The sequence below is a fragment of the Sus scrofa genome, chromosome 6 (genome assembly GCF_000003025.6).
Source record: "Sus scrofa isolate TJ Tabasco breed Duroc chromosome 6, Sscrofa11.1, whole genome shotgun sequence".
NCBI lineage: Eukaryota > Metazoa > Chordata > Mammalia > Artiodactyla > Suidae > Sus > Sus scrofa.
Window position 1 is genome coordinate 20,359,916 of NC_010448.4, and position 14,281 is coordinate 20,374,196.

Below are 14,281 nucleotides of genomic sequence, written 5' to 3' on the forward strand. Positions count from 1 at the left end.
AACCCACTGAACAAGGCCAGGGATTGAACCTGCAAAGTCATGGTTCCTAATTGTATTAGTTAACCACTGGAGAGCTATTTTCTATGGGACTTGATGTCCAATTAAGCACCAACATAAAAAACTTATCCTGATATTTAATATTTCTTCAGGAGGTACACACCCTAGATTTATAGTGCATAGTTTCAAGTCATCCACCCAAAATGTCGATTCACTTGTAAAATGTTACAATTACTGTGTACATAATAGGATAACTTATACAAGTATAACCACAACAAATACTTATATTGTTCTAAACCCATTTGACCCTGAACAAGGGTTTGAATTTAGAAAGTGCTCTTATATGAAGATTTTTTTCATTAAATATGTACTACACCCGAGGTTGGCTGAATCTACAGATAGCAAGAGCCACGATAAAATTACCTGTGAAATTTTTTACCTCAAAGGGGTTGGTGACCCAACTCTCATATTGTTCAGGGTCAAATTTATTAGTTTATTTAAACCAGGTGACTTTGAAGAAGATATCCCAACCTCAAAGAGAAACAGTTTTTTTGCCTATGCCCACAGCATGTGGAACTTCCAGGGCCAGGTATCAAACCTGCACCACAGCACTGATAATACCAGATTCTTAACCCACTGAGCCACAAGAGAACTCCAAGAGAAATAGTTTAACCTGCAGCTATTAATCAAAAGAAATTTGAAGGAATGATAATAGCCAGTAGAGTATGATTTTAAAAATAACTTACAGTAGTTCCCATCTTGGCACAGCGGAAACGAATCTGACTAGGAACCATGAGGTTGCACGTTCGATCCCTGGTCTTGCTCAGTGGGTTAAGGATCCAGCGTTGCCATGAGCTGTGGTGTAGGTCACGGACATGGCTCGGATCTGGTGTGGCTGTGACTGTGTCGTAGGCTGGCAGCTGTAGCTCTGATTAGACCCCTAGCCTGGCAACCTCCATATGCCTCGGGTACAGCCCGAAAAAGCAAAAAAAAAAAAAAAAAAAAAAGGAAACTTATAGGGAGTTCCCTTTGTGGCTTAGCAGTTAATGAACCCAACTAGGATCCATGAGGATGCGGGTTCGATCGCTGGCCTTGCTCAGTGGGTTAAGGATCCAGCATTGCTTTGAGCTACAGTGTAGGTCACAGGTGCAGCTTGGATCCCAAGCTGCTGTGGCTCAGGCTGGCAGCTGCAGCTCTGATTCAACCCCTAGCATGGCAACTTCCATATGCTGCGGGTACAGCCCTAAAAATGAAAAAAAAAAAAAAAAAAAAACTTATAATACAACCTCAAAGCCAATAGAGTCTGTTTAAATACTATTTCCTCATATAGGTATCTCCAATCTTACAGAAAGTGCTGAATAATAAGAGCTTTAGGCCCCTAAACTCCCTATCTCTGCACTTTTTTTTTAATGGCTACAGCATATGCAAGTTCCTGGGCCAGAGGTCAAATTGGAGCTGCAGCTGCTGTCCTTTGCCACAGGCACACCAAATCCAAGCCACTGCTTGCAGCAACAGATCCTTAACCCACAAAGCAAGGCCAGTGATCAAACCTACATCCTCAAAGGGGAAATATAGGGTCCTTAACCCACTGAGTCCCAAGAGGAATTCCATCCTCACAGAGGCAATGTAGGGTCCATAAAAGGAACTGCTCTCCGCAATTTATTTATTTATGCATGCAGGCCACCCTGTGGCACTTGGAGTTCCCAGGCCAGGGATCAGATGCAAGCTGCAGTTGTGACCTACGACACAGCAGCAGCAACACCAGATCCTTAACCCACTATGCTGCCCTGGGGATTGAACTTGAGTCCCAGTGCTCCAGAGACATAGCCAATCCTGCTGCACCGAAGCAGCAACTCTGTCTCGTCTGCTTTTTTGTTTTTTTTCGGTCTTTTTGTCTTTTTAAGGCCACACCCTGGCATATGGAGGTTCCCAGGCTAAGGGTCAAATCAGAGCTACAGCTGCTGGCCTACACCACAGCCACAGTAACACCAGATCTGAGCCTCATCTGCAACCTACACCACAGCTCACAGCAACACCAGATCCTTAACTCACTGAGCAAGGCTAGAGATCAAACCCACTTCCTCATGGATACTAGTCAGGTTCATTAACCACTGAGCCACATCAGAAACTCCCTCTCTGCACTTTTAATTCTTTTTCTTTTTGTCTTTTTGCCTTTTCTAGATCCGCTCCTGCAGCACATGGAGGTTCCCAGGCCAGGGGTTTAATTGGAGCTGAAGCCACCGGCCTACATCACAGCCATGCCAGATCCAAGCTGTGTCTGCAACCTACACCACAGCTCACAGCAATGCTGGATCCTTAACCCACTGAGCAAGGCCAGGGATTGAACCCACAACTTCATGGTTCCTAGTCGGATTGGTTAACCACTGGACCATGATGGGAACTCCCTAATTCATTTTTTCATCCAGGAAATGACCAACTCTAGAAACTTATCAAGTGAGGAGTTCCCATCATGGCTCAGCAGTTAACGAACCTGACTAGCATCCATGAGGCCTCTGGTTCGGTCCCTGGCCTTGCTCAGTGGGTTGGGGATCCAGGGTTGCCGTAAGCTATGGTATAGGTCGCAGACAGCCTGAGCTCTGATGTAGGTCGTAGATGCACCTCAGATCTTGCATTGCTGTGGCTGCAGTATAGTCCAGCAGCTGCAGCTCTGATTCCACCCCTAGCCTGGGAACTTCCATATGCCACAGGTGTGCCCCTAAAAAGACAAAAAGTCAAAAAAAAAAAAAAAAAAAATTATCAAGTGAAAACTGCCTAAGTATCCATCAAAAGGGCACTGGTTAAGTAAATTATAAGATGGAATATTACATAATCACTAAAAAAAAAAAAAGTTAAAGAGACTAGAAATATTAGGGGTTAAAAACAAGTTACACGTGAATATATGTCCTTATGTGCAGAGTACCTAGAAGAATACTAACAGTAATTGTACCTCAAGAGTTAGATGAAATAAGCTGAGACAGGAACTGAACGTTACCCCCACTGATAGAAGAGTAATTTTTTTCTTGCTTTTCTGGGCCACACCCACAGCATATGGAGGTTCTAAGGCTGGGGGTTGAATTAGAGCTACAGCTGACAGCCTACACCACAGCCACAGCAATGCAGGATCCAAGGCACGTCTTCAACCAACACCAGAGCTCAGAACACCAGATCCTTAATCCACTGAGCAAGGCCAGGGATCAAACCCACAATTTCATTGTTCCTAGTTTCCACTGCGCCACGATGGGAACTCCCAGAAGAGTTAATTTTCAAAAACAAAATATTAGGTCAGGAGATTCCACCATGGCTCAGAGGTAACAAACCCAACTAGAATCCATGAGGACTCGGAATCGATCCCTGGCCTCGATCAGTGGGTTGGGAATCTGGCGTTGCTGTGAACTGTGGTATAGGTTAAAGCTGCAACTCAGCTCCTGCATGGTTGTGGCATATGTAAGCCAGCAGCTAAAGCTCTGATTCAACCCCCTAGCTTGGCAACTTCCATATGCCCCAGGTGTGGCCCTACACACACACACACACAAACAAGGTCAGTAAAGTCTTTTTGCATATTCCAAGATTCTCTCTATAAAAAATTCCAATCTATGGAGGTCTGTGTGAACCTCACTCACTGTGTAGAAGAGTTAATTTAACACAGAAGGCCAGAGATTGCTATGCTTAGGAAGAGCTTGCCAGGTTAGCCCTTGGATGGTGTCAAAACTTGGATTTTCAGACAACTAATCCTCAGTGCTAGAACTAGTAAGAGTGGCTCACTGTGCCTAAACTGTACCCCAAAGAGGTGGTTCATGTTGAATACCCACCTTCCTTCTGGGAACCTGGAATTTTGGTATCTGGTAGGCAGAGGGTGCCGACATGACCAACCCAGGTGACAAGTCTCTAATGAGCTTCCCTGCCAGGCAACATTTCATACACATGCGGTCACAACTGCTGGAGGAATGAAGTGTGTCCTGTATGACTCCACTGGGAGAGACATTAGGAGAGGCTCATATGCTTGGGAGAATGAGCCTAGCTTCCTCTGGACTTCACCCCATATGCATTTTCCCTTTCCTAATCTTGCTTTGTATCCTTTTGTTGCAATAAATCATAGCCCTGAGTACAATTATATGCCAAGTTATGGAAGTCTTTCTAGGGAATTACTAAACCTGGGGTTGGAGGTAGTCCTGGGACCCCCACCCCAACATACTCATTCTACTAGTAGCCAAGAGGAAATGCCTTCTAAACTTAACTGGGACTCAATTTATGGGTTTCCTTTCCACATGTGCAGAATTCAGTTCAGAATTTAGTATTTTATCATAAAGACAATCCTAGATGCTATATGGATTGGCTTGGGTATCTTTTAGGGAATAGAGAGTAGCAGTCTTATGAGATGTTCACCAAATCGGTTTCCTCTTCCTAGCTAAACAGCTAGACCGTATTTCTCAGCCTCTCCTGCATAGGTGTGACCAAGCCTCAAAGAAGTGCAGGCCAAAATACTAGCCACTCCCAGACCTGATCCATAAAACCTCCTACTCATGATCATCTGGTTCTTTCACCAACTGCCAGCTGAATGAATAGAACTCCCAAGACCTAGAAGAGGACAGTGCCACAGATGGAAGGAGCCTGTGTTCTTGAATTACTACATAAAAGGCAACCTAATAAACATTCTCAATGAAAGTTATCTGAGTATAAATGTTTGCTCTGCTAAGGCACTGGTATTTTGAGGTTGTTTGTGGCCAACACTAGAGCCTGCTTTGCCTACCAACAAAGGATATGATCAGGTTAAAAATTTTAGACGTGTGGAGTTCCCGTCGTGGCGCAGTGGTTAACGAATCCGACTAGGAACCATGAGGTTGCGGGTTCGGTCCCTGCCCTTGCTCAGTGGGTTAAAGATCCGGCGTTGCCGTGAGCTGTGGTGTAGGTTGCAGACGCGGCTCGGATCCCGCGTTGCTGTGGCTCTGGTGTAGGCCGGTGGCTACAGCTCTGATTCAACCCCTGGCCTGGGAAGCTCCATATGCCTCGGGAGCGGCCCAAGAAATAGCAACAACAACAAAAGACCAAAAAAAAAAAAAAAAAAAAAAAAAAAAAAAAAATTTAGACCTTACTCTTGACAATGCGAAAAAATGAGAAAGAAGATTAAGAAAAGATTAAGTCAGAGAAATTAAGACCTATCAAGTGGGGAAAAGTGAATGCATTCAAGAGAGAACTGCAAGGGCTCTAAAACTGTGAAGAATAAAAAAATAAATGGAGTTCCCTTGTGGCGCAGCAGGTTAAGGATCCAGTGTTGTCACTGTTGTAGCTTAAGCTTTTTTTTTTTTTTTTTCCCCTCTCCCTTATTTTTTGCTTTTTAGGGCTGCACCAGCAGCATATGGCAGTTCCTGTGTTAAGGGTCAAATTGGAGCTGTAGCTGCTGGCCTACACCACAGCGACAGCAATTCGGGATCCGAGCCTTGTCTGCAAGCTACACCACAGCTCACAACAATGTGGAATATGAGCAACATCTACGACCTACACCAACAAACAGAAAAAACAAAACAAAACACTAAAAACAACCTAAAAACTGAACTACCATATGATCCAGCTATCCTACTCCTGAGTATGCATAGGAAGAAAACTGAAACACTAATTCAAAAAAGGATACACATACCCCAATGCTCACCAGTTCTCAATTTCTAGGTCCCTAAAATACAATTTGACTAGACTTAACAGAAAACAAAATGTAGTCAAAGTCTGGTAAAATTCTTCCACTTCATCATCCATCAAAGGTGGAGATTATGTGCCAACATTTTATTTCAGGCTGCTTTGTCTTTCAGTGTGAAAGTATCACTATTTTATGTATCACCTATGAAGTTTACTTGTTAGCAGTTTTTCTGACATGATACATTCCAATTTCACAGGTGATAAAATGTTAAAAATTTATTTAAGAATCAGTTAAATATGGTATTCCTTTCCCATGTGTATTTTTCACGTGCCACTATAAAATTAAAATAATTTAAGTATCGTGTAGCTTACTCCAATAATAGTTAGATTAAAAGTAAAAAATAACACTGACAACAAATCTGTACCCCAAGAGAATATTTACTGGGATAAACTAGAGGGCAATATAATCTCCAAAAGCATTATGAAATGTGGGAGTAGGAGAGCTATTTTAGCATTCAGTGAGAATTAGAGATGCAATAAACATCTTACAAGAGGACAGCATCACCAATTAAGAACTATCCTGGCCAAACGCTAATAGTGCCCTTACTGAGAAAATAGCTTTTATGGAGCTCCCGCACGGCTCAGCAGGTTAAGGACCTGGCATTGTCATTGCTGTAGCCCAGGTCGTAGCTGTGGTGCAGGTCTGATCCCTGGCCTGGGAAACCTGCATGGCCAAAAAAAAAAAATTTTCCAGCTTTTGCACACACCTTCAGCAGGGTGGGCCCGAAATGTTAATACCTCAGGTCTGGCTCTCCACAAAGTTAACACAAAGCCAAGCACAACTTAAATCAATCAAATGGTAAGAAATGGTACTTGGGGAGCTCCCACTGTGGCTCAGCAGGTTAAGAACCTGACATAATGTCCATGAGGCTGCAGGTTTGATCCCTGGCCTTACTTAGAGGGTTAAGGATCTGGTGTTGCCAAAAGTTGCAGTATAGGTAGCAGATGAGGCTAATCCCATGTTGCTGTGGCAGTGGCATAGGCCAGCAACTACAGCTCCAACTCAACCCCTAGCTTGGGAACAGGTGAGCCGTAAACAGAAGAAACAAAAAAAAAAAAGAAAGAAATGGTATTAGGCTTATGTGAAGTGGCTACCAAAACTTATCAGAGACACAGGTTATGCATTACTACTATGTATATTAACCCAGTCATATGCCTGTTGGGTACTTACCATGTGTCAGGTATTTGAGATACATCAGTGAACAGGCATCTATACAACCCTGAAATCCCACTGGGGAAGAAAAATGGTAATCACAAAAAATTATGGGGATTTCCCATTGTGGTGCAAAGGAAACAAATCCAACTAGTATCCGTGAGGATGCAGGTTTGATCCCTGGCCTCACTCAGGGGATTGGGGATCCAACGTTGCCGTGAACGGTGTGTAAGTCACAGACATGGCTCAGATCCCGAGTTGCTGTGGTGTAGGCCGGCAGCTGGAGCTCCAATTCGATCCCTAACCTGGGAACTTCCACAAGCCACAAGTTCGGCCCTAAAAAACAAAAACAAAAAAGCAGCAGCAGCACGTTCAGAGATGCTAAGTACCACGTAAAAACAGCAAGGTAAAGGTGAATCAAACTGGGGTAGAGGGAGGATTGCAAGTTTAAATAGAGTGGTCAGGGCGTTCCCATCGTGGCGCAGTGGTTAACGAATCCAACTAGGAACCATGAGGTTTCGGGTTCGGTCCCTGCCCTTGCTCAGTGGGTTGGGGATCCAGTGTTGCCATGAGCTGTGGTGTAGGTTGCAGATGCGGTTCGGACCCCAAGTTGCTGTGGCTCTGGTGTAGGCCAGTGGCTACAGCTCCAATTAGACCCCTAGCCTGGGAACCTCCATATGCCGCAGGAGCGGCCCTAGAAATGGCAAAAAAAGAAAAAAAAAAAAAAATAGAGTGGTCAGAGTGAGGCTTATAAGGAAAGTATCTGAGCAAGACTTTCAGTAGCCAAGGGGGTTAGCTATGCACTTATCTGAGAGAACCTTCCAGATAGAGGTACTGGTCAGTAGTGCACAGGCTTTCTCAGAGAGCACATGGCATGTGTGAGAAAAAGCAAAGAGGCCAAGTACAGCTTAAGCAAACTTTGTGAAGAGGGAGAGGAAGAGAGTAAGTTGGAGAGAAGGGGGAATATATGAAGAGGTATAGAGGTGGGCTAAATCCTGTAGACGATGGACTGTCTTTGGCTTTTACTTAAAAACAAAATGGCAAATCAATGGATGGTCTGAACAGAAGACATCAATGATGTAACTTTTGAAATACAAGAATGGGAATTCCAGTTATGGTACAGCAGCAACAACCCAACTAGTAACCATGAGGATGTGGGTTCCATCCCTAGCCTCGATCAGTGGGTCGGGAATCCGGTGCTGCCATGAGCTGTGGTGTAGGGTGACAGCTATAGCTCCAATTCCACCCCTTAGCCTGGGAACATCCATGTGCCATGGGACTGGCCCTAAAAAGCAGTAATTAATTAATTTAAAAAGCTAAAAAAAAATACAAGAATGACGCTAGATAATGAACTGAGAATAAACTATAGGGCAGCAAGGGTAGAAAGCTAGGTAGACAATAGCAAATTATAAGCAAGAATGAAACCCAAACACAGAAGAACTCTACAAAGCTATGCATAAATGTCCACAAACTAGCTTAGTACATACCATCAACAGGAATAGATGAAGATGTGGCACAGGGGAGTTCCCGTCATGGTGCAGTGGTTAACAACTAGGAACCATGAGATTGTGGGTTTGATCCCTGGCCTTGCTCAGTGGGATAAGGATCTGGCATTGCCATGAGCTGTGGTGTAGGTTGCAGACGCAGCTCGGATCCCACGTTGCTGTGGCTCTGGCGTAGGCCGGGGGCTGAGGCTCCGATTGGACCCCTAGCCTGGGACCCTCCATATGCCTCGGAAGCGGCCCAAAGAAATAGCAAAAAGACCAAAAAAAAAAAAAAAAATTAACTGTATCCCTGAATCATTTACAATTAAAACATATTCACATATTACTTAGGTAATAAAGAAATCCAATAGACAAATGATGGGGAAGAGATACTGGAGAGATTAGTTAGAAAGCTACTACAAAAAAGACTGGGTCTGAAACAAAGGGATAACTATTCTTATGATGAGTCTATAAAAAAATTAGAAAGAACACTACATTTCAAAACTAGGAGCTCTAAATCCAAGGTGACAAACTTTCAAACTAATTACCTGAAAGGGAAAATGCTGAGCTCTTAAAACTTAAGAGCAGTAAAATAGTATCTTTTAAAACATGCTTCATTCCACTTTACATTTCATATAATTACTCCAACACCACCACCAAAAACAAAACAAAACCCTCTCCTGCAGTTTATCAATTCATTCACATTTTAGGAATTTCCTTCTAACAATTGTAACAAAATGAACCAAGACAATTTAGCCTGGAGGTTTGTGCTTAGTTTTTCAACATTAAAAACAAAAATGCTTTTCTTAAATCTACACTCCACATTTCCAAAGGCTGCATTTCCTTCAAACCTCAACACAGGGTTTCAGATTAAGTCTACACCTCTAATTACTGACTTCTCAAAGAATGCATTTCAAAGAATAATTCATTTTATTTGTTCTGCTACATTCTTGCAAATGTATGAATGAAAAGTACACTACAATTAACTATTGTGTATACATAGGGTGCAAAAGGTTTTGAGCCCATTTTAGCTTTGAAACATGCTTCTTAAAAATTGTGAGCAAACAGAAAGGGAACTGCAGGATCTTCCTTTATATAAGATCTTAAAATAAGACTCAGTAGGATGCCATTTTGAAACTTCCCAGCAGGAAGTTCAGTTGGTCAGAGGGCCCTTTAAGAAGTGTTTCAGCTAACATTTTTTACTTAAAAGTTAATTTTGTTCTTCTACAAAAAAAAAAGTTCATAAAATATAGCATTTCAAAATGGCAGTACTATTTTTGTTCATTCAAGAAGCATAAACATCTTACAAAATATTAGTGTCTTGAAATATCTGAGTATCCAATCAAAATCTGAGTACCCAATCAAAATCATTGTGGACAAATTCTCTTCCATGGCATTGAGTACCAAAGATGTGCTACACCTGTAGAATGAAATAAAGATTCAAGTTCATAAATTTTAGCTGGTTAAAAAGCTTTTCATAACTAAATCAGAATCCAACCAAAAATACATTTGGAAAAAGCAACATGGAAGGATCATTTAAAATTATACTTTAAGGAGTTCCCATCGTGGCTAAGTGGTTAAGGAATCCAACTAGGAACCATGGGGTTGCAGGTTCGATCCCTGCCCTTGCTCAGTGGGTTAACGATCCGGCGTTGCCATGAGCTGTGGTGTAGGTTGCAGACTCGGCTCTGGTCCTGCGTTGCTGTGGCTCTGGCATAGGCATGTAGCTACAGCTCCAATTAGACCCCTAGCCTGGGACCCTCCATATGCTGCGGGAGCAGCCCAAGAAATGGCAAAAAGACAAAAAAAAAAAAAAAATTATACTTTAAGCATGTTATCAAGAAATAGCAAGCTTTTCCTCTTCTGTGCTCACACAGTTGTTTTTGCCCCCCACCTTTATTTTTAGAGCTACACCTGTAGCATATGGAAGTTCCCAGGTCAAATATGAGCTGCAGCTGCCAGCCTACACCACAGCCACAGCAGTGCAGGATCCAAGCCGTGTCTCTAACCTAGAGCAGAGCTCACACCAACACTGGATCCTTAACCCACTGATCAAGGCCAGACTGCACCTGTATCCTCACAGATACTAGTAGGGTTTTTAACCCTCTGAGCCACAATAGGAACTCCTGTTTTTTACTTTTTTTAAATGATTTAACCCAAAGTTAGCCACAGCACTTAGCCTGACAAGGGCCATATTAAAGAGACTGGGATTTAAAACCCCAGTAGAAATATTAGAGACTCAAAGAAAAAAGCTACGCCACAGATCCATTCAAGTGAAATGGGAACCAAAGACATTTCAGTTCCGTTCCACTATCATGCCACAAAACTCTGCCTTAAAACTTCTAAGATGATAATCTTCGGCAAGAAAGGGAAATACTTTCATTTATTGGTGGTCGAATCTTTGTGCCTTGATTCTACACTTAAGTTTCCACAGAAGGACTTGGGACCCCAACTTGTTGAAAAGGGACCAACTCTCCAAACATGTTTCATCGTATGACCATTTCAGTCAAAGCCCAGTTAGATGCCTAAAACTTTATGTATCATCAGATCATTTTCTCCTTAGACAAGGTAACAACTTGCAGCGAAACAGGATTATTTAAACTGTTACCATTCATCTTATTAACAGCTAAAATACTATGCTACCATTCTTGGCATTTTAAACCCAAATACCTCTACAAAAACAAGTTTGTTCCTGATCTGATTGACCTACTTCCCAGTTTTTTATTTGTCCACTTTTTCATCCATGTGAACCTGTTCCTATCAAATGGACTGTCATGAGGGAAATGTTCAGAATTTTTCCCCAAAAAGTAATCAGTGAGACTCAATCAATTAGTTGTTAACCTCATGGCAACAGAACGTAGAGAAATAAGGAAAGAAAACTGTGTTACCACCAACAAAAAGACGTTCTCAGAATCCTAAAAATTAGGGCCTTTGAGTGACTTCAGAGCAAAAGTTTTCTTCTCAAAGTTTACTTTAAACACAACATTTCCAAACCCACAGAGAGGAAGCATTAAAGCGCAGTCCTAGTGGGGATGCTCATCTGTAGGAGCCCGGTGGGGTGAAACCTGCAGGGGTGGGGGTTACTGAAACGGAGTATCTGTGCGTTTGGCCTTATGTAACCCCTACAAGATCCGCAGAAAATCTCTCCCCAGCACTGAAGCCTCCATGTGCTCTGCTCACCAGGAGGACACTTTCCATGGGTGAGCAGAAACGCCACTTAGCACAGACACTGGGCCAGGTGGATGGGGGCCGACTTCGGAGCGAGTGTGAGAGCGCCCGGGCGCGCGAATGGAACAAAACCTGTGGCAAGAAGTAATAAGGAAGTGCCTCGCTCCCGCCCGCCCCTCCCACCGGCGGACACCCGAAAACACTCGGGGTTTGACAACGTGCTGGGGGCGGGGGGAGGAGGATTGGCAGCTCCGGGTCCAACAACAGGAACTGGGAGTCTGCAACTACTCGGAACACGCTCCCCTCGCCCCCGGGGCTAGGCCTCCTACGCCCATGCCCACTGCACTCATCCGGCAGTTGAGGAGCTCGTGGGGTCTGCGAAGGGGGCAGCCCGCGCGAGGCGAGGCCCAGCCGCCCCAAATGCCGCCACCGCCACCCTCAGAGCTTCCAGGCCCGGGCCGGGGGCCATCCCGAGACTCATCCCGCGCTCTGCCTTCCGCTTCGTGGAGCCTTCACTTCGGCCGCTTCTCTTCAGAGCCCGAAGACTCGCGAGCGAAGAGGAGAGAGTCCGCCCTCTCCCGCCTCGCCACTTCCCCGTCCGACTGCCCCTCACTCCGCGGAGCGCCGGGAAACGTTCCCAATGGCCCCGGGACCACCTCGGTTCCTTCCCGCACCGGCACCCGCGTTCCGTAGCTGACACCGTCAGCCGGCCTCAGCACCTGACCCCAGCCCACCTCACCTCGGGCGGCTCCGGCAGCGCTGGACACAGGAAACTCCTGGGTCCTCGACTCCGGCTCTCCTCGACCCTCTCTTCGGTTAACTCCGCTTGTTTCTCTACAAAATGGCGCCGGAGGTCGCGCGCTCACGTCGCGGCCTTTCCCCTCCCCGTTCCCATTTCATCATTCGCTGCCCGCCCGAGGAGGGATGGCCCCAGCACCAGCCAATGGCCGTACTCCGCCTGTGGCTTCCACCCAATCACCGACGGGTGCCCGCGGATTTAAACCAATCACACTCTATCACTTGCAGAAGTCAAGGAAGAAACCAGGATCCTGCTAGCAACTACCAATCCAGACTCCTACTTCGCGGGCTTTGGCCAATTGCCGCTCACCAGTCCCCAGGGACCGGAATCGGAGCCCTCGCGCCTGCGCTCGAGTTGAAGACCAATAAGGAGAGACAGATAACTTCGATGTAGGGCTGCTCGGACTTCCCACCTGCCCTCGAAGTCCTCCACCAATGGGTGTCTGACATTGGCTATGAGAAACCATAAATAAAGGAGGGGGGGGCCCTTAAACCCTTGTTATCCTGCCCGGGAACAACTTTGAGTTACAGTGAAAAGCAGCCTTCCCGTATTCTCCTTCCTCTTTCGAAGTGTCAAATCCGATAGACCACGGGGCTTCCCAATCTCAAACATTCCCCAAACCGCGTATCCCTTTGGCGGGGAACGCCAGCTCCAGAAAGCAAGCCAGGCTGTTACTGGAGTGGTAGCCCTTGCATCCTGGGATCTGTAGTTCACCCAACCCCATCCCTGTCGCAAAAGTAGTGCGTATTCTTCAGTCACTGAATGCGCTCTAGGGGCAGCAATGCATGCTGGAGAACGTAGTCTTCCAGGCTCCCATTTGGTCCTAGCCTGCCTAACTTTACTGGAGAGAACTTTCCTTTCTCGTTCTGCCTATTGAGGAAGGGACTCCTTAGAAAGAGGTGGGAAGCTCAGGCTCAGGTCCTCTTTTTGGCTCACTCCCTGGAGGTGGATAAAAAAGAATATTTATGCCTTTTGCTCTGGGAATAAAAAGCATGGGAACATATCTTTTTAAAGATTTGGAGGTCATCTGTTCCCAGAAGGGTGGGAAGATTGGGAAGAAAGTGTTGGATCTTTTACCTTTTGGAGAAAAACGATCCTAATCTCTGCTGTCCTGAGGCAACACTAAGTTTCTTGTTTGCTAGCCATATGTCTCTTTAAAAAAAATTATGTAAGGCGGGTTAAGGCTCTCTTGTCACTGCTCTGCTTCTCTGGCTGTGGAATCCTGCCCCAAGAACTTACACGTGGGGGGAGGAGGATGTGGTAAAAACATATAACATATAACTTCCTGATGTGGAGCAGCAGGTTAAGGATCCATCGTTGCTGTGGGGCAGGTCACAAGTGCAGCACAGGTCCCATCTTGGGAACGTCCACATGCCATGGGCTCAGCCAAAACAAAACAAACAAAAAACACAACATAAAATTTACCATCGTAGCCATTTTTAAGTTACCATATAGTACTGTTAACTATATGCATGTCGTGCAGCAGATCTCTAGAAAAACTTTTTCATCTTGCAAAACTGAAACTCTATACCCATCAAACAACTCATTTCCTTCCTCCAGTGCTTGAAAACTACCCTTCTAAGATTTTGACTACTTTACATGTCTCACATAAGTGGATTCATGCAGATTTTGTCTTTTTGTGACTGGCTAATTTCACTTACCATAATTTCCTAAATATTTTTTGCCACCTGCCCATTCCTTGGTTGATTCCTTGGTTGATTCCAACTCTTTTTTTTTTTCTTTTTTTTGCTTTTTAGGGCCCCACCCACGGCCCATGGAGGTTCCCAGGCCCGGGTGGAATCGGAGCTGTAGCCGCCAGCCTACACCACAGCCACAGCAACTCCAGATCCTTAACTCACTGAGCGAGGCCAGGGATCAAATCCGCAACCTCATGGTTCCTAGTCCGATTCATTTCTGCTGCGCCTCGACGGAAACTCCCCTGGAGGCCAACTCTCTCAGCAACCTTTACTGAAAGTCTCTATGGGACTTTCAAAC

The 14,281-nt window shown here is 44.9% G+C and overlaps 1 protein-coding gene across 14 annotated transcripts in view; it reads right to left on the reverse strand.

The window, feature by feature from the left end:
• The window catches only part of CNOT1 (CCR4-NOT transcription complex subunit 1), a 100,708-nt gene extending 88,323 nt beyond the window's left edge, over window positions 1–12,385 (reverse strand). For 8 of the 14 annotated variants that reach the window (XR_002344547.1, XM_021093960.1, XM_021093956.1 and 5 more), the window contains exon 1: window positions 12,227–12,375. The gene's annotated coding sequence lies outside the window, so the exon portion shown is untranslated. Of the gene's footprint in view, window positions 1–12,226 lie in introns of all 14 variants that reach the window. The other 6 variants (XM_021093955.1, XM_021093965.1, XM_021093963.1 and 3 more) reach the window with 4 other exon arrangements.